The 21,434-nt window shown below is 32.7% G+C and overlaps 1 protein-coding gene and 1 long non-coding RNA gene across 5 annotated transcripts in view; both read right to left on the bottom strand.

Annotated features, from left to right (window-relative positions):
• The window catches only part of LOC127724647 (uncharacterized), a 182,369-nt gene that overhangs the window by 45,353 nt on the left and 115,582 nt on the right, over positions 1-21,434 (bottom strand). The gene's annotated exons all lie outside the window — the stretch shown is intronic.
• On the bottom strand, positions 2,970-20,543 carry LOC127724755 (uncharacterized). 3 transcript variants are annotated; one of them, XR_007992648.1, is made up of 4 exons: positions 15,788-20,208; positions 11,473-12,686; positions 7,311-8,097; positions 6,159-6,913 (listed from the first exon to the last, which is right to left on the bottom strand). It is a non-coding gene; the product is annotated as an uncharacterized LOC127724755 (long non-coding RNA). The 3 variants fall into 3 exon arrangements; XR_007992647.1 differs by having other exon boundaries at positions 6,159-8,097; positions 15,788-20,161; XR_007992649.1 differs by lacking the exons at positions 6,159-6,913; positions 7,311-8,097; positions 11,473-12,686 and adding an exon at positions 2,970-5,955 and having other exon boundaries at positions 15,788-20,543.

Here is a 21,434-nt window from a genome sequence, read left to right as displayed (position 1 = left end):
CATCGCCCGTCCTGTTTTTTCAGGTGAAAAGCTCAAAATTCCGATTTTTGACGATTTTTAGGGAAAATTGTATTTGAATTCTTCTGAAATAATAATGTATGCGTGTGACTATAAAAAAATAAAACTGAATAAAACATGTATAAATAATTGTGGTCCATTCATTAATAATAAATTTTAATTAAAAAAATCATAAAAAAGTTCCTAAAAACAAGATTTTTTAATTTTTGGGTTAAAAAAACCTGTTGCCATGGCAACAAAAAGCCAAAAATATCCCTTTTCCGGGTCCACCATTTTTGTAAAAAACTGAACTTAAGGATTTAAATATTTGCATTATAATGAGCTAATAAAATTGGTATGTCCCCAAACTTGTTTTTACGGAAATGGGCGTTATGTGTTCATCTTGTCATTTCTGTAAAACACAAAAATATTTTTTTGTTGATCTCCAAAGAAGAAAGTCATCTTTAATAGCATATTTTTACAAAGAATCATTTTGTCTTGTAACACTTTGGGAAAAAAAACTTAATTCAAGTAGTTTGGGGGAGGGATAAAAGTTGCTGCAAGTTTTGTTAATTTGACATCGATTTTACATATATCCATATTGGTCAATCATTTTTTTTCCAAATTAAGTTAAGAGGAGGGATGGGGAGGGGGGGGGGAGGGTCAGTAAACAAACTATGTGAATTAAGTTTTTTTTTTATCCTACATTGAACTTTTGATGTAGTCCCTTAACTTTTATACCCACAACTATCAGTCGGAAGGGGAGGTGTTTAAATTTGGTCATACTTGTGTATCAATACATGTACAAGACTCTGATTTTGAAGGAAACACTTATATTCTTTCAGTTCTTCAAACTGTAATATTTTGAATCTTAGGAAAACATTCAAATTGCCATTAAAAGTAATGAAAATTGCTTTATTTCCCCATGTTTGGTAAACTGTTTGTATGCAGCAATTGGATGAAAAGACATCAGTTTTGACTAGTAAAGTCATTTACAGCAGCCGTGTTTATTCCATTAGTTTAAATCTAGACATCAACAAATGTTATTCAAATATGATCAAATATTTATGACGAAGCAGGGGAAAGCCTTGCAGGAGAAAGATAGATTACTAGCATGATTTGTCCAATTGTTACACATGCTGTTCAGATTTGGGGTCTTTGACCAAACAAACAAACTACATGCTCCTATACATGATGAAAGACGAAACAGACGATGGCCTGGGAATACAAATGACCAGCCGTATATGTATTGTTCATATTTAAAATAAGAAATGTAGTTATGTAGGCCTGTAATATGAAAATCTTCCACATACTTTCAATAAATTAAAATCATACGTAAGAGCTTAGAATAAATGGGGAATGTGTCCATGGGACACTGATGATGCCCCTCTTGCATAAACATAAAACATTATAAAGCATTACGTATAAATTCTATAACATTTGGTTGAAGCAAACTAAAGGTAGAGAACAGAAACGAAAAATTCAGAAAACGACCTCATAAAAATACTCTGAGCGTCGTCACTACTTCATTAAGATCTCTTATATATACGGAGAAAGACTAAAAACTAACAATTTCCCGGATTTTATAGTGAGTCCGTGCATGTGTAGAGACACATGTTACCATCCTTGTTTTTAGATAAATTGATTCAAAGTAGACTGATATGCATAGAAGTTTGTTTGATTAGAGGTTGTAAAATGTCCGGTGGCAAATACTTCAGGCATGTTCAGGACGACACAATACAATAGTTGTGTCTAAAAGACACATTTTTAGTGCATCCATAAAAGAAATTACGATAAGAAACATTCCGTCAGTTGTAAAAGTGATTGATAAAATAACATATATTTCGAATGATGTAAACGTGTGGGTTGTGTGCGTATTTGCGGATAAACCTTGCAAACTGTACATTTGAAAAGACCAAGTTCAACATTCTGTCATTCGTAAAAATTATGCAATAAAAATATCTGAGAATATATATATGCATCCTCTATAAGTAAAACACATGGCGCATTATGTAAATTCCAACCATTTTAAACGAAATTGACTAAAAGTATCACAAAAATGTGCCGTTTTTCACTCAATTCTGCGTTTCTATAATTTGTATTTATACTTTATGAAAAATTTGGAAACGGCGTGCATCAACACTTACAAATTCAATGAAAGAGACAGCTTAACAGTCAGTGAAAAAGTTATCGAGGTTCTTGAAGAATAAACAACACTTCTATCTTGTGAAAGGACAAGACTGGGATAAGCCATAAAAACACAAGATATAAGATCGATTTCTATTGAAATGAGCTTCCCATACATTAGTTTTTTTTAGGTTTAACGGCTACAAGAGAAAGGGGACGGGAGAAAGGAGAAAGGTATACCCTGTCCGACCCCTCATAAATCTAGAACTGTAAAAGTGACGACATCAAAATTCAAATTTATTCTGTGTTTTTGTGGTAAAAAGCATTGTGCATAAGTTTTATATATCAGTTGGTTGAGGCAAACTAAAGTTAGAGAACGGAAACCAATTTTGTAAAAACGGACGTACACTATGATAAGTACATTCGGTTGGACGTACAAACAGACAAGGATAAAACTCAATGCCCCGTTTGCTACGGTGGGGGCATAAAAATGTACATTTATGAAATAAAATAAAATTCCGCAAAATTTTATGAATGGTTTTTGCACAAAGACGTAATGGTTTAACATGACGTCATATAAATGAAAACTAACAAACTGAAGGTCATAACCTTACTTGTACAATTCAAATTTTGATAAAATTACATCAAAACGGCGATTTTGAGGTAGGTGTTGTTTTATTTTCGATATTGTAGTTATCCAACATTGGTTAATCAAAGCAATTCAAAATGGCGGGTCCCTCCTTTTTTCAATTATTTGAATTCGAGTTATCTCCCTGTATATGCAAACCTTACCTTAAATATAAATAAGAAATAACCAACTTAAAATGGAAAATTTTAAAAGAAAAAAACTAGAGGCTCTCAAGAGACTGTGTCGCTCACCTGTATTTACTGATGCTTTGGAAATCATGTAAAATACAGTTAAAATCATAATTAATAGTATTAGATATTAGATATTATAATGATATCTAAGATAATAACAAAAAACTGCAAAATTTTTGTAAAATTACTAACTCAGGGGCAGCAACCCAACAACAGGTTGTCGGATTCGTCTGAAAATTTCAGGGCAGATAAATCTAAATCTGATGAACATTTTTGCCACCTGTCAGATTTGCTCTAAATGCTTTAGTTTCAGAGATATAAACCAAAAACTGCATTTTACCCCTATGGTCTATTTTTAACCAAGTCGGCCATGATGGTTAGAAAGAGGGGTCATCGGACAAATTTTTTAAACTAGATACCCTAATAATGATTATGGCCAAGTATGGTTAAATTTGTCTCAGTAGTTTCAGAGAATAAGATTTTGGTACAAGATTACAAAAATTTACGAAAAATTGTTAAAAATTGACTATTAAGGGCAATAACTCCTAAAGGGGTCAACTGACAATTTTGGTCATGACAACTTATTTGTAGATCTTACTTTGCTAAACATTATTGCTGTTTACAGTTTATCTCTATCTATAATAATATTCAAGATAATAACAAATAAAATGCTCCGCAGGGCGCAGCTTGATACAACCGCAGATGTCGAACCCTGAACAGTTGGGGCAAGTATGGACACAACATTCAAGCTTGATACAGCTTTGCATTTGGATTGTGATTAAATATTTGACACAGCATAGGTTTCTGACACAGAATGAATGTGGTCTAAGAACTTAAAAATTTTAAATTGGACATTCACCTATTATGGTCCAATATCCAAAATCTAAATAATGGTTAGATTCAGCATATCAAAGAACCCCAAGAATTCAATTTTTGATGAAATCAAACAAAGTTTAATTTTGGACCCTTTTGACATCAATGTGGACAAAGTTGATAACGGGGCCCAAAAATCAAAAATCTAAATACATGGTTAGATTCAGCATATCAAAGAACCCCATATATTCAATTTTTGTTGAAATCAAACAAAGTTTAATTTTGGACCCCAATTTGGACCAACTTGAAAACTGGGCCCATAATCAAAAAACTAAATACATATTTAGATTCAGCATATCAAAGAACCCTAAGAATTCAATTTTTGTTAAAATCAAACTAAGTTTAATTTAGGACCCTTTGGACCTTAATGTAGACCAATTTGAAAACGGAACCAAAAATTAAGAATCTAAATACACGGTTAGATTCGGCATATCAAAGAACCCCAATAATTCAATTTTTGATGAAATCAAACAAAGTTTAATTTTGGACCCTTTGGACCTCAATGTGGACCAATTTAAAAACGGGGCCCAAAATCCAAAAACTTAATACACGGTTAGATTCAGCATATTAAAGAACCCCAAGAATTCAAGAATAAAACCCCATTGAAATTTGTCAAGAAATAAGCAATTTATACGAAGTATCTTCTTTTGCACAATACTGTGCAATTAAATATTTCTTGCTATTGCGCAATACTGTACAATTGACAATTTCTTGCTATTGCGCAATATTGTGCTATTGGATATTTCTTGCTATTGCGCAATACTGTGCAATTGAAGATTTCTTGCTATTGCGCAATACTGTGCAATTGAAGATTTCTTGCTATTGTGCAATACTGTTCAATTGAAAATTTCTTGCTATTGCACAATAATTTACACATCCTGTTTGGTGTGTATCTCCTACCATATCATTATTATTTGCTTTTAAATGTAAATCAGAAATAACCAACTTAAAATGGAAAATTTTAAAAGAAAAAAAAAAGGAAAAAAAGAAAAAAAAGGAAAAAAAAAAAATCCCCCCCCCCCAAATTTTTTGAACCCCCTTATGATTCATCACCCCCAAACTCAATCCCAGCCTTCTCTTTGTGGTATGGTACTTTGCAGTACAATTTCAGAGAGATCCATACACTTGAACACAAGTTATTGTCTGAAAACTAGAAAAATGTGTTTTTTTTCCCTTTTTGGCCCCAAATTCCTAAACGTCTAGGGCAATTACCCCAAAACTCAAACCCAGCTTTCCCTATGTGATATGGAACCTTGTAGTACAATTTCAGAAAGATCCATACACTTACACACAAGTAATTGTCCTGAAACTAGAAAAATGTGTTTTTTGCCCCTTTTTGGCCCCTAATTCCTAAAATATTGAGGCAATTACCCCCATCATCAATCCCAGCCTTCCCTTTGTGGTATGGTACCTTGCAGTACAATTTCAGAGAGATCCATACACTTGAACACAAGTTATTGTCTGGAAACTAGAAAAATGCTTATTTTTGGCCCCTTTTAGGCCCCCAATTCCTAAACGTTTCGACAATTACCCCCAAACTCAATTCCAGCTTTCCCTTTGTGATATGGAACCTTGTAGTAAAATTTCAGAAAGATCCATACACTTACACACAAGTTATTGTCATGAAACTAGAAAAATGCTTGTTTTTTGTCCCTTTTTTGGCCCCTAATTCCTAAAATTTGGAGGCAATTACCCCCAAAATCAATCCCAGCATTCCTTTTGTGATATGGAACCTTGTGGTACAATGTCAGAGAGATCCATACACTAACACACAAGTTATGTCTGGAAGTTACAAAAATGCTTATTTTTGGCCCCTTTTTGGCCCCTAATTCCTTTACTGTTGGTACCATAACCCCCAAAATCAATCCCAACCTTCCTTTTGTGGTATTGAACCTTGTGGTAAAATTTCATAGAGATCCATTCACTTAAACTAAAGTTAGAGTGCGAAAACCAATGTGTCTTCGGACGACGCCAGACGACGACGACGACGCCAACGTCATACCAATATACGACCACAAAAATTTTTTTGCAGTCGTATAAAAACTGCAAAATTTCCTTAAAATTACCAATTTTAGGGGCAGCAACCCAACAACAGGTTGTCAGATTTGTCTGAAAATTTCAGGGCAGATAGATCTTGACCTGATAATCAGTTTTACCCTATGTCAGATTTACTCTAAATGCGTGATTTCAGAAATATCCAAACACTTACACACAAGTTATTGTCATGAAACTAGAAAAATGCTTGTTTTTTGCCCCTTTTTTTGCCCCTAATTCCTAACATTTTGAGGCAATTACCCAAAAAATCAATCCCAGCATTCCCTTTGTTATATGGAACCTTGTGGTACAATTTCAGAGAGATCCATACACTAACATACAAGTTATGTCTGGAAGTTACAACTAGAGGCTCTCAAGAGCCTGTGTCGCTCACCTGTATTTACTGATGCTTTGGAAATCATGTAAAATAAGGTTAAAATCATAATTAATAGTATTAGATATTAGATATTATAATGATATCTAAGATAATAACAAATAAAATGCTTCGCTGGGGCGCAGCTTGATACGACCGCAGAGGTCGAACCCTGAACAGTTGGGGCAAGTATGGACACAACATTCAAGCTTGATACAGCTCTGAATTTGGATTGTTATTAAATATTTGACACAGCATAGGTTTCTGACACAGAGAGAATGTGGTCTAAGAACTTGAATTTTTTTAATTTACCTATTATGGTCCAATGTCCAAAATCAAAATACATGGTTAGATTCAGCATATCAAAGAACCCCATATATTCAATTTCTGTTAAAATCAAACAAAGTTTAATTTTGGACCCCAACTTGGACAAACTTGAAAACTGGGCCCATAATCAAAAATCTAAACATATGTTTAGATTCAGCATATCAAAGAACCCCAAGAAATCAATTTTTGCTAAAATCAAACTAAGTTTAATTTTGGACCCTTTGGACCTTAATGTAGACCAATTTAAAAAACAGGACTTAAAATTAAAAATCTAAATACACGGTTAGATTTGGAATATCAAAGAACCCCAAGAATTCAATTTTTGATGAAATCAAACAAAGTTTAATTTTGGACCCTTTTGGCCTCAATATGAACCAATTTGATAGCGGGGCCCACAAATAAAAAATCTAAATTCATGGTTAGATTCAGCATATCAAAGAACCCCATATATTCAATTTTTGTTGAAATCAAAAAAAGTTTAATTTTGGAATCCAACTTGGACCAACTTGAAAACTGGGCCCATAATCAAAAATCTAAACACATGTTTAGATTCAGCATATCAAAGAACCCCAAGAATTCAATTTTTGTTAAAATCAAACTAAGTTTAATTTTGGACCCTTTGGACCTCAATGAAGACAAATTTAAAAAACGGGACCCAAATTAAACATCTAAAAAAACGGTTAGATTTGGCATATCAAAGAACCCCAATAATTCAATTTTTCATGAAATCAAACAAAGTTTAATTTTGGACCCTTTTGACCTCAATATGAACCAATTTGATAGCGGGGCCTACAAATAAAAAATCTAAATACATGGTTAGATTCAGCATATCAAAGAACCTCATATATTCAATTTTTGTTGAAATCAAACAAAGTTTAATTTTGGACCCCAATTTGGACCAACTTGAAAATTGGGCCCATAATCAAAAATCTAAATACATGTTTAGATTCAGCATATCAAAGAACCCCATATATTCAATTTTTGTTGAAATCAAACAAAGTTTAAATACTGGACCCTATCTTGGACCAACTTGAAAACTGGGCCCATAATCAAAAATCTAAACACATGTTTAGATTCAGCATATCAAAGAACCCCAAGAATTCAATTTTTGTTAAAATCAAACTAAGTTTAATTTTGGACCCTTTGGACCTTAATGTAGACCAATTTAAAAAACAGGACCCAAAATTAAAAATCTAAATACACGGTTAGATTTGGAATATCAAAGAGCCCCAATAATTCAATTTTAGATGAAATCAAACAAAGTTTAATTTTGGACCCTTTTGACCTCAATATGAACCAATTTGATAACGGGGTCCACAAATAAAAAATCTAAATACATGGTTAGATTCAGCATATCAAAGAACCCCATATATTCAATTTTTGTTGAAATCAAACAAAGTTTAATTTTGGACCCCAATTTGGACCAACTTGAAAACTGGGACAAAAATCAAAAATCTAAATACATGTTTAGATTCAGCATATCAAAGAACCTCATATATTCAATTTTTGCTAAAATCAAACAAAGTTTAATTTTGGACCCTTTGGACCTTAATGTAGACTATTTTGAAAACTGGACCCAAAATTAAAAATCTAAATACACTGTTAGATTCGGCATAACAAATAAATAAATGTGATCAAAGATTTTACAAATCTAATGTGCCATACTGTGCAATTAAAGATAACTTCTTGAAATTTTTCAATATTTGAAATTTGAAAAAAAAATAATATTTGAAGGATAATTCTTTTTAATTTCTGAAATCTGAAATGAGAAAAAATTGACCCCCCACAATTTCTTTTTATCCCCCCCCCCCCCTTTTTTCCCCCAAAATATTCTTTCCCTCAAGATATGGTCATAATCTCAATTCAAATTTCCAATGGAGTTGGCAACCATAATTACCCATTTAATTTTACCATAGTGCTAACTTAATCTATTTTATAAAAGAATTAAAAATATAGTGTCAAATCTTTCATATAGATTTTTTTGTAAAATAAAATGATGCAACATTTGCAGATATTTTTACTGGTCTTCCTTTATAAATATGCATTTCTTTAAACATAATTTAAAAGCAGTGTAAGGGAACTAACCAAAACGTTGTATTTGGATTACCTCCCTTACACTGTTTTAAATTATCTTTATTGTTCATTAACCATTACTTTATACATAATTTAAAAGCAGTGTAAGGGAGATAATTTCAATGATGTATTTGATTTATCTCCCGTACACTGCTTTAAATTATGTTTTGTACTAAAGTATTTGTCCATTAACCAGGACAACCTTGTTTTTCCCCCTTTTTTGCCCCTAATTCCTAAACGGTTTGAGCCATAACCCCCCAAAGCAAATCCTAACCATCCCTTTGTGGTATGGAAACTTGTAGTTTAATTTCAGAGAGATCCATACACTGTTCCACAGTTATTGTCTGGAAACTAGAAAATGCTTATTTTTGGCCCCTTTTTGGCCCCTAATTCCTTAACTGTTGGTACCATAACCCCCAAAATCAATCCCAACCTTCCTTTTGTGGTATTTAACCTTATGGTAAAATTTCAAAAAGATCCATTCACTTAAACTAAAGTTAGAGTGCGAAAACCAATGTGTATTCGGACGACGACGCAGGACGACGACGACGACGCCAACGTCATACCAATATACGACCACAAAAATTTTTTTGCGGTCGTATAAAAACTGCAAAATTTTTGTAAAATTACTAACACAGGGGCAGCAACCCAACAACGGGTCGTCGGATTTGTCTGAAAATTTCAGGGCAGATAAATCTAAATCTGATGAACATTTTGCCACATGTCAGATTTGCTCTAAATGCTTTAGTTTCAGAGATATAAACCAAAAACTGCATTTTACCCCTATGTTCTATTTTTAGCCATGGCGGCCATCTTGGTTGGTTGGCGGGGTCATCGGACAAATTTTTTAAACTAGATACCCTAATAATGATTATGGCCAAGTATGGTTAAATTTGTATCAGTAGTTTCAGAGAAGAAGATTTTTGTAAAAGATTACAAAAATTTACGAAAAATTGTTAAAAATTGATTATTAAGGGCAATAACTCCTAAAGGGGTCGACTGACAATTTTGGTCATGACAACTTATTTGTAGATCTTACTTTGCTGAACATTATTGCTGTTTACAGTTTATCTCTATCTATAATAATATTCAAGATAATAACCAATAAAATGCTACGCTGGGGCGCAGCTTGATACGACCGCAGAGGTCGAACCCTGAACAGTTGGGGCAAGTATGGACACAACATTCAAGCTTGATACAGCTCTGAATTTGGATTGTTATTAAATATTTGACACAGCATAGGTTTCTGACACAGAAAGAATGTGGTCTAAGAACTTGAATTTTTTTAATTTACCTATTATGGTCCAATGTCCAAAATCAAAATACATGGTTAGATTCAGCATATCAAAGAACCCCATATATTCAATTTTTGTTAAAATCAAACAAAGTTTAATTTTGGACCCCAACTTGGACAAACTTGAAAACTGGGCCCATAATCAAAAATCTAAACACATGTTTAGATTCAGCATATCAAAGAACCCCAAGAATTCAATTTTTGCTAAAATCAAACTAAGTTTAATTTTGGACCCTTTGGACCTTAAATGTAGACCAATTTAAAAAACGGGACTTAAAATTAAAAATCTAAATACACGGTTAGATTTGGAATATCAAAGAACCCCAATAATTCAATTTTTGATGAAATCAAACAAAGTTTAATTTTGGACCCTTTTGACCTCAATATGAAGCAATTTGATAGCGGGGCCCACAAATAAAAAATCTAAATTCATGGTTAGATTCAGCATATCAAAGAACCCCATATATTCAATTTTGGTTGAAATCAAAAAAAGTTTAATTTTGGACCCCAACTTGGACCAACTTGAAAACTGGGCCCATAATCAAAAATCTAAACACATGTTTAGATTCAGCATATCAAAGAACCCCAAGAATTCAATTTTTGTTAAAATCAAACTAAGTTTAATTTTGGACCCTTTGGACCTCAATGAAGACCAATTTAAAAAACGGGACCCAAATTAAAAATACGGTTAGATTTGGCATATCAAAGAACCCCAATAATTCAATTTTCGATGAAATCAAACAAAGTTTAATTTTGGACCCTTTTGACCTCAATATGAACCAATTTGACAGCGGGGCCTACAAATAAAAAATCTAAATACATGGTTAGATTCGGCATATCAAAGAACCTCATATATTCAATTTTTGTTGAAATCAAACAACGTTTAATTTTGGACCCCAATTTGGACCAACTTGAAAACTGGGCCCATAATCAAAAATCTAAATACATGTTTAGATTCAGCATATCAAAGAACCCCATATATTCAATTTTTGTTGAAATCAAACAAAGTTTAAATACTGGACCCTATCTTGGACCAACTTGAAAACTGGGCCCATAATCAAAAATCTAAACACATGTTTAGATTCAGCAAATCAAAGAACCCCAAGAATTCAATTTTTGTCAAAATCAAACTAAGTTTAATTTTGGACCCTTTGGACCTCAATGTAGACCAATTTAAAAAACAGGACCTAAAATTAAAAACCTAAATACACGGTTAGATTTGGAATATCAAAGAACCCCAATAATTCAATTTTAGATGAAATCAAACAAAGTTTAATTTTGGACCCTTTTGACCTCAATAATAACCAATTAGATAACGGGGTCCACAAATAAAAAATCTAAATACATGGTTAGATTCAGCATATCAAAGAACCCCATATATTCAATTTTTGTTGAAATCAAACAAAGTTTAATTTTGGACCCCAATTTGGACCAACTTGAAAACTGGGCCAAAAATCAAAAATCTAAATACATGTTTAGATTCAGCATATCAAAGAACCTCATATATTCAATTTTTGCTAAAATCAAACAAAGTTTAATTTTGGACCCTTTGGACATTAATGTAGACCAATTTGAAAACTGGACCCAAAATTAAAAATCTAAATACACTGTTAGATTCGGCATAACAAATAAATAAATGTGATCAAAGATTTTACAAATCTAATGCGCCATACTGTGCAATTAAAGATTACTTCTTGAAATTTTTCAATATTTGAAATTTGAAAAAAAAATAATATTTGAAGAATAATTCTTTTTAATTTCTGAAATCTGAAATGAGAAAAAATTGGCCCCCCACAATTTCTTTTTATCCCCCCCCCTTTTTCCCCCAAAAAAATTCTTTCCCTCAAGATATGGTCATAATCTCAATTCAAATTTCCAATGGAGTTGGCAACCATAATTACCCATTTAAATTTACCATAGTGCTAACTTAATCTATTTTATAATAGAATTAATAAAAATATAGTGTCAAATCTTTCATATGGATTTTTTTGTAAAAAAAAAAGATGAAAACATTTGCAGATATTTTTACTGGTCTTCCTTTATAAATATGCATTTCTTTAAACATAATTTAAAAGCAGTGTAAGGGAAGTAACCAAAACGTTGTATTTGGATTACCTCCCTTACACTGTTTTAGATTATCTTTATTGTTCATTAACCATTACTTTATACATAATTTAAAAGCAGTGTAAGGGAGATAATTTCAATGATGTATTTGATTTATCTCCCTTACACTGCTTTAAATTATGTTTTGTACTAAAGTATTTGTCCATTAACCAGGACAACCTTGTTTTTCCCCCTTTTTTGCCCCTAATTCCTAAACGGTTTGAGCCATAACCCCCCAAAGCAAATCCTCACCATCCCTTTTTGGTATGGAAACTTGTAGTATAATTTCAGAGAGATCCATAGACCGTTCCACAGTTATTGTCTGGAAACTAGAAAATGCTCATTTATGGCCCCTTTTTGGCCCCTAATTCCTTAACTGTTGGTACCATAACCCCCAAAATCAATCCCAACCTTCCTTTTGTGGTATTTAACCTTATGGTCAAATTTCAAAAAGATCCATTCACTTAAACTAAAGTTAGAGTGCGAAAACCAATATGTATTCGGACGACGACGACGACGCCAACGTCATACCAATATACGACCACAAAATTTTTTTGCGGTCGTATAAAAACTGCAAAATTTCCTTAAAATTACCAATTCAGGGGCAGCAACCCAACAACAGGTTGTCAGATTTGTCTGAAAATTTCAGGGCAGATAGATCTTGACCTGATAATAAGTTTTACCCTATGTCAGATTTCCTCTAAATGCTTTGGTTTCAGAGATATAAGCCAAAATCTACATTTTACCCCTATGTTCTATTTTTAGCCATGGCGGCCATCTTGGTTGGTTGGCGGGGTCATCAGACACATTTTTTAAACTAGATACCCTAATGATGATTGTGGCCAAGTTTGGTTAAATTTGGCCCAGTGGTTTCAGAGCAGAAGATTTTTGTAAAAAGCTAATGACGACGGACGACAACGACGACGACGACGAAGACGCCGACGACGGACGCCAAGTGATGAGAAAAGCTCACTTGAAAGTGCCCTTCGGGTCAGGTGAGCTAAAAAAGCTTATTTTTGGCCCCTTTTTGGCCCCAAATTCCTTAACTGTTGGTACCATAACCCCCAAAATCAACCCCAACCTTCCTTTTGTGGTATTAAACCTTATGGTTAAATTTCATAGAGATCCATTCACTAAAACTAAAGTTAGAGTGCGAAAACCAATGTGTGTTCAGACGACGATGACGCCGACAATGACAACAACGATGACGACAACGATGACGCCAACGTCATACCAATATACGACCACAAAATTTTTTTTGCGTTCGTATAAAAACCGCAAAATTTCTGTAAAATTACTTACTCAGGGGCAGCAACCCAACAACGGGTTGTCGGATTCGTCTGAAAATTTCAGGGCAGATACATCTAAATCTGATGAACATTTATGCCGCCTGTCAGATTTGCTCTAAATGCTTTAGTTTCAGAGATATAAACCAAAAAATGCATTTTACCCCTATGTTCTATTTTAACCATGTTGGCCATGATGGTTGGAAGGCGGGGTCATTGGACAAATTTTTTAAACTAGATACCCTAATAATGATTATGGCCAAGTATGGTTAAATTTGTCTCAGAAGTTTCAGAGAAGAAGATTTTTGTAAAAAATTACAAAAATTTACGAAAATTTTTTAAAATTGACTATAAAGGCCAATTACTCCTAAAGGGGTCGACTGACAATTTTGGTCATGACAACTTATTTGTAGATCTTACTTTTGCTGAACATTATTGCTGTTTACAGTTTATCTCTATCTATAATAATATTCAAGATAATAACCAATAAAATGCTTCACTGGGCGCAGCTTGATACGACCGCAGAGGTCGAACCCTGAACAGTTGGGGCAAGTATGGACACAACATTCAAGCTTGATACAACTCTGAATTTGGATTGTGATTAAATATTTGACACCGCATAGGTTTCTGACACAGAAAGAATGTGAACTTGAATTTTTTTAATTTACCTATTATGGTCCAATGTCCAAAATCAAAATACATGGTTAGATTCAGCATATCAAAGAACCTCATATATTCAATTTTTGTTGAAATCAAAAAAAGTTTAATTTTGGACCCCAACTTGGACCAACTTGAAAACTGGGCCCATAATCAAAAATCTAAACACATGTTTAGATTCAGCATATCAAAGAACCCCAAGAATTCAATTTTTGTTAAAATCAAACTAAGTTTAATTTTGGACCCTTTGGACCTTAATGTAGTCCAATTTAAAAAACAGGACCCAAAATTAAAAATCTAAATACACGGTTAGATTTGGCATATCAAAGAACCCCAATAATTCAATTTTTGATGAAATCAAACGAAGTTTAATTTTGGACCCTTTTGACCTCAATATGAACCAATTTGATAGCGGGGTCCACAAATAAAAAATCTAAATACATGGTTAGATTCAGCATATCAAAGAACCCCATATATTCAATTTTGGTTGAAATCAAACAAAGTTTAATTTTGGACCCCAATTTGGACCAACTTGAAAACTGGGCCAAAAATCAAAAATCTAAATATATGTTTAGATTCAGCATATCAAAGAACCCCATATATTCAATTTTTGTTAAAATCAAACAAAGTTTAATTTTGGACCCTTTGGACCTTAATGTAGACCAATTTGAAAACTGGACCAAAAATTAAAAATCTAAATACACGGTTAGATTCGGCATAACAAATAAATAAATGTGGTCAAAGATTTTACAAAACTTATGCGCCATACTGTGCAATTAAAGATTACTTCTTGAAATTTTTCAATATTTGAAATTTGAAAAAAAAATAATATTTGAAGAATAATTCTTTTTAATTTCTGAAATCTGAAATGAGAAAAAATTGACCCCCCACAATTTCTTTTTACCCTCCCCCCCCCCTTTTTTCCCCCAAAAAATTCTTTCACTCAAGATATGGTCATAATCTCAATTCAAATTTCCAATGGAGTTTGCAACCATAATTACCCATTTAAATTTACCATAGTGCTAACTTAATCTATTTTATAATAGAATTTAAAATATAGTGTCAAATCTTTCATATGGATATTTTTGTAAAAAAAAAAGATGCAACATTTGCAGATATTTTTACTGGTCTTCCTTTATAAATATGCATTTCTTTAAACATAATTTAAAAGCAGTGTAAGGGAAGTAACCAAAACATTGTATTTGGATTACCTCCCTTACACTGTTTTAAATTATCTTAATTGTTCATTAACCATTACTTTATACATAATTTAAAAGCAGTGCAAGGGAGATAATTTCAATGATGTATTTGATTTATCTCCCTTACACTGCATTAAATTATGTTTTGTACTAAAGTATTTGTCCATTAACCAGGACAACCTTGTTTTTCCCCCTTTTTTGCCCCTAATTCTTAAACGGTTTGAGCCATAAACCCCCAAAGCAAATCCTAACCATCCCTTTGTGGTATGGAAACTTGTAGTATAATTGCAGAGAGATCCATACACCATTCCACAGTTATTGTCTGGAAACTAGAAAATGCTTATTTTTGGCCCCTAACTCCTTAACTGTTGGTACCATAACCCCCAAAATCAATCCCCACCTTCCTTTTGTGGTATTGAACCTTATGGTAAAATTTCAAAGAGATCCATTCACTTAAACTAAAGTTAGAGTGCGAAAACCAATGTGTCTTCGGATGACGACGACGAAAATTTTTTGCGGTCGTATAAAAACTGCAAAATTTCCTTAAAATTACCAATTCAGGGGCAGCAACCCAACAATGGGTTGTCAGATTTGTCTGAAAATTTCAGGGCAGATAGATCTTGACCTGATAATCAGTTTTACCCTATGTCAGATTTACTCTAAATGCTTTGGTTTCAGAGATATAAGCCAAAATCTACATTTTACCCCTATGTTCTTAGCCATGGCGGCCATCTTGGTTGGTTAGCGGGGTCATCGGACACATTTTTTAAACTAGATACCCTAATGATGATTGTGGCCAAGTTTGGTTAAATTTGGCCGAGTGATTTCAGAGGAGAAGATTTTTGTAAAAACTAACGTCGACGGACTACAACGACAAAAAACGACGGATGACGGACGGCAAGTGATGAGAAAAGCCCACTTGGCCCTTCAGGCCAGGTGAGCCAAAAATGCTTGTTATTTGCCCCTTTTTGGCCCCCAATTCCTAAAATTTTGAGGCAATTACCCCCAAAATCCATCCCAGCCTTCCCTTTGTGGTATGGTACAATTTCAGAGAGATCCATACACTTGAACACAAGTTATTGTCTGGAAACTAGAACAAGAGGCTCTCAAGAGCCTGAATCGCTCACCTGTATTTCAGAGAAGATTTTTAAATATTAGCAAACTTGATGAACAAATTGTGTAAAATTGTCTTTAAACAGCAATAACTCCTTAAGGGGTCAATTGACAATTATGGTCATATTAACTTTTTTGTAGATCTTACTTTGCTGAACATTATTGCTGCTTACAGTTTATATATATCTATAATAATATTCAAAATAATAACAAATAAAATGCTCCGCAGGGTGCAGCTTGATACGACCGCAGAGGTCGAACCCTGAACAGTTTTGGGAAGTATGGACACAACATTCAAGCTTGATACAGCTTTGGATTTGGATTGTGATTAAATATTTGACACAGCATAGGTTTCTAACACAGATTGAATGTGGTCTAAGAACTTAAAAATTTTAAATTGGACATTCACCTATTATGGTCCAATATCCAAAATCTAAATACATGGTTAGATTCAGCATATCAAAGAACCCCAAGAATTCAATTTTTGATGAAATCAAACAAAGTTTAATTTTGGACCCTTTTGACCTCAATGTGGAAAAAGTTGATAACGGGGCCCAAAAATCAAAAATCTAAATACATGGTTAGATTCAGCATTTCAAAGAACCCCATATATTCAATTTTTGTTGAAATCAAACAAAGTTTAATTTTGGACCCCGATTTGGACCAACTTGAAAACTGGGCCCATAATCAAAAATCTAAATACATGTTTAGATTCAGCATATCAAAGAACCCTAAGAATTCAATTTTTGTTAAAATCAAACTAAGTTTAATTTTGGACCCTTTGGACCTTAATGTAGACCAATTTGAAAACGGAACCAAAAATTAAGAATCTAAATACACAGTTAGATTCGGCATATCAAAGAACCCCAATAATTCAATTTTTGATGAAATCAAACAAAGTTTAATTTTGGACCCTTTTGACCTCAATGTGGACAAAGTTGATAACGGGGCCCAAAAATCAAAAATCTAAATACATGGTTAGATTCAGCATATCAAAGAACCCCATATATTCAATTTTTGTTGAAATCAAACAAAGTTTAATTTTGGACCCCGATTTGGACCAACTTGAAAACTAGGCCCATAATCAAAAATCTAAATACATGTTTAGATTCAGCATATCAAAGAACCCTAAGAATTCAATTTTTGTTAAAATCAAACTAAGTTTAATTTTGGACCCTTTGGACCTTAATGTAGACCAATTTGAAAACAGAACCAAAATTTAAGAATCTAAATACACAGTTAGATTCGGCATATCAAAGAACCCAATAATTCAATTTTTGATGAAATCAAACAAAGTTTAATTTTGGACCCTTTTGACCTCAATGTGGACAAAGTTGATAACGGGGCCCAAAAATCAAAAATCTAAATACATGGTTAGATTCAGCATATCAAAGAACCCCATATATTCAATTTTTGTTGAAATCAAACAAAGTTTAATTTTGGACCCCGATTTGGACCAACTTGAAAACTGGGCCCATAATCAAAAATCTAAATACATGTTTAGATTCAGCATATCAAAGAACCCTAAGAATTCAATTTTTGTTAAAATCAAACTAAGTTTAATTTTGGACCCTTTGGACCTTAATGTAGACCAATTTGAAAACGGAACCAAAAATTAAGAATCTAAATACACAGTTAGATTCGGCATATCAAAGAACCCCAATAATTCAATTTTTGATGAAATCAAACAAAGTTTAATTTTGGACCCTTTTGACCTCAATGTGGACAAAGTTGATAACGGGGCCCAAAAATCAAAAATCTAAATACATGGTTAGATTCAGCATATCAAAGAACCCCATATATTCAATTTTTGTTGAAATCAAACAAAGTTTAATTTTGGACCCCGATTTGGACCAACTTGAAAACTAGGCCCATAATCAAAAATCTAAATACATGTTTAGATTCAGCATATCAAAGAACCCTAAGAATTCAATTTTTGTTAAAATCAAACTAAGTTTAATTTTGGACCCTTTGGACCTTAATGTAGACCAATTTGAAAACAGAACCAAAATTTAAGAATCTAAATACACAGTTAGATTCGGCATATCAAAGAACCCAATAATTCAATTTTTGATGAAATCAAACAAAGTTTAATTTTGGACCCTTTTGACCTCAATGTGGACAAAGTTGATAACGGGGCCCAAAAATCAAAAATCTAAATACATGGTTAGATTCAGCATATCAAAGAACCCCATATATTCAATTTTTGTTGAAATCAAACAAAGTTTAATTTTGGACCCCGATTTGGACCAACTTGAAAACTGGGCCCATAATCAAAAATCTAAATACATGTTTAGATTCAGCATATCAAAGAACCCTAAGAATTCAATTTTTGTTAAAATCAAACTCAGTTTAATTTTGGACCCTTTGGACCTTAATGTAGACCAATTTGAAAACGGAACCAAAATTTAAGAATCTAAATACACAGTTAGATTCGGCATATCAAAGAACCCCAATAATTCAATTTTTGATGAAATCAAACAAAGTTTAATTTTGGACCCTTTGGACCTCAATGTGGACCAATTTAAAAACGGGGCCCAAAATCCAAAAACTAAATACACGGTTAGATTCAGCATATTAAAGAACCCCATGAAATCAAGAATAAAACCCCATTGAAATTGGTCAAGAAATAAGCAATTTATAGGAAGTATCTTCTTTTGCACAATCCTGTGCTATTAAATATTTCTTGCTATTGCGCAATACTGTACAATTGACAATTTCTTGCTATTGCGCAATATTGTGCTATTGGATATTTCTTGCTATTGCGCAATACTGTACATGTGCAATTGAAGATTTCTTGCTATTGCGCAATACTGTGCAATTGAAGATTTCTTGCTATTGTGCAATACTGTGCAATTGAAAATTTCTTGCTATTGCACAATACTTATTATATAATAATTTACACATCCTGTTTGGTGTGTATCTCCTACCATATCATTATTATTTGATTTTAAATATAAATCAGAAATAACCAACTTAAAATGGAAAATTTTAAAAGAAACAAAAAAGGAAAAAAAGAAAAAAAAGGAAAAAAAAATAAATCCCCCCCCAAAATTTTTTGAACCCCCATTATGATTCATCACCCCAAAACTCAATCCCAGCCTTCCCTTTGTGGTATGGTACCTTGCAGTACAATTTCAGAGAGATCCATACACTTGAACACAAGTTATTGTCTGGAAACTAGAAAAAAATGTGTTTTTTGGCCCCTTTTTGGCCCCAAATTCCTAAACGTTTAGGGCAATTACCCCCAAACTCAAACCCAGCTTTCCCTTTGTGATATGGAACCTTGTAGTACAATTTCAGAAAGATCCATACACTTACACACAAGTTATTGTCATGAAACTAGAAAAATGCTTGTTTTTTGCCCCTTTTTTGGCCCCTAATTCCTAAAATTTGGAGGCAATTACCCCCAAAATCAATCCCAGCATTCCTTTAGTGATATGGAACCTTGTGGTACAATGTCAGAGAGATCCATACACTAACACACAAGTTATGTCTGGAAGTTACAAAAATGCTTATTTTTGGCCCCTTTTTGGCCCCTTTTTCCTTAACTGTTGGTACCCTAACCCCCAAAATCGATCCCAACCTTCCTTTTGTGGTATTGAAGCTTATGGTAAAATTTCATAGAGATCCATTTACTTAAACTAAATTTCTTGTGCGAAAACCAATGTATCTTCGGACGACGACGATGACGACAACGACATCAATGCCAACGTCATAAAAAATTTGATAGTGCACTATTATAAGTAGACAGTTGCATTTACTGCGAATTTTTTTTAGAAAGATAAGCACTTTTTCAGTAGATAAAATTAGCTAACAATGGGTCCCCTAATATGTATAACAACTTTTTTTAAATTGTAACTTCATACTTTAATCAAATAATGTATACAGTTTCAAGTGTAAAGTGTAAATTTTTCTAAACAGAAAAAAATTTAAAAATTAGATTCTTCTTATAAATCAATTATCCTTAGCTTGTAGGGCTTATAGATGAAGAGAATTGAAACTTGTCACCCAAAATAACCAATAAATGTTGTTTTGGGTGCATTTGCAAATTCAAACAAAGGTATACTATTGTTCTCCTCTAAGGATTGCTTATTGATTTTGAAAACAATTATATAACACTTAAGATTAATAGTTACAGAGTGGCATATGGTAATTTTCATTTCCATAAACTTACTTTTAAGTCTTTATTCTATTGTCCAAAGATTGAGAATTGTTTCATATTGAGGCATATTTCTTTTACATAAGGTGAACTGATTTTTGCATTTTTTTTTCTTAACATTTGTTATTGATTTGATATGGATATGGATGGAAAGAGGATTTTTAAAGGTTGGTGTAGTGTATATCTTTGGAATTTATAATTTCATATTTTCCAGAAGGAGACATTGAACATGTTCTTTTTCATCAACAAAAAATCAAATAACTATTTTGACTGAAATGGGGGTTCTTTTTCATTTAAAAAAAAACACTTCCTGCATTATAATATACAAATACCTTATACTGTTAAAAGCAATATAATAAGGGAAAAAAACAAAAATGTTACTGCAGCTAATGAATTTGCTCAGGTTAAGAGCTTTCATAGTTTTCTTATTGGATTTGATATTGCTGATCATTTTTTCTGTTTAGTTTCTTTCTATCTTCTTTAGTTTTTGCTCAAAACACAAAAGAAGGTAAAAAAAATCCTCATTGAAGGGCAATCAATCCTATGAAGAGTGACAGTCTACTAACTATATTGGCCAAATTTGACTTGTTGGTGGATCGTGCCTTGCTGATCATTTTTTAATTTAAAGTTTCTATCTATCTATTATAATTTTTATCATATAAGGCAAAACACAAAAAAATTGGTAAAAAACTTTATTAAAGGGCAATAACTCCAATAACTCCATTTACTTAAACTAAAGTTAGAGTGCGAAAACCAATGTGTCTTCGGACGACGACGACAACGACACCAATGTCATACCAATATACGACCGCAAAAATTTTTTTTGCAGTCGTATAAAAATTGCGGTTTTTATCCAACGCAATCATAGGTTTGAACGTTATTTTCAATTTAGACTTGTATATATATATATAGAATGAAATTGTATCCTATATAGAACATTAACTTAACTTTCTTTCTGTTGGCAATTGGATAATTTGTTTTCACATAAAACTTAAAT

Source organism: Mytilus californianus, unplaced genomic scaffold (assembly GCF_021869535.1).
Source record: "Mytilus californianus isolate M0D057914Y unplaced genomic scaffold, xbMytCali1.0.p SCAF_14, whole genome shotgun sequence".
NCBI lineage: Eukaryota > Metazoa > Mollusca > Bivalvia > Mytilida > Mytilidae > Mytilus > Mytilus californianus.
The sequence above is the reverse complement of the archived record's forward strand: the minus strand, read 5'-3'. Positions and strand labels throughout refer to the sequence as shown.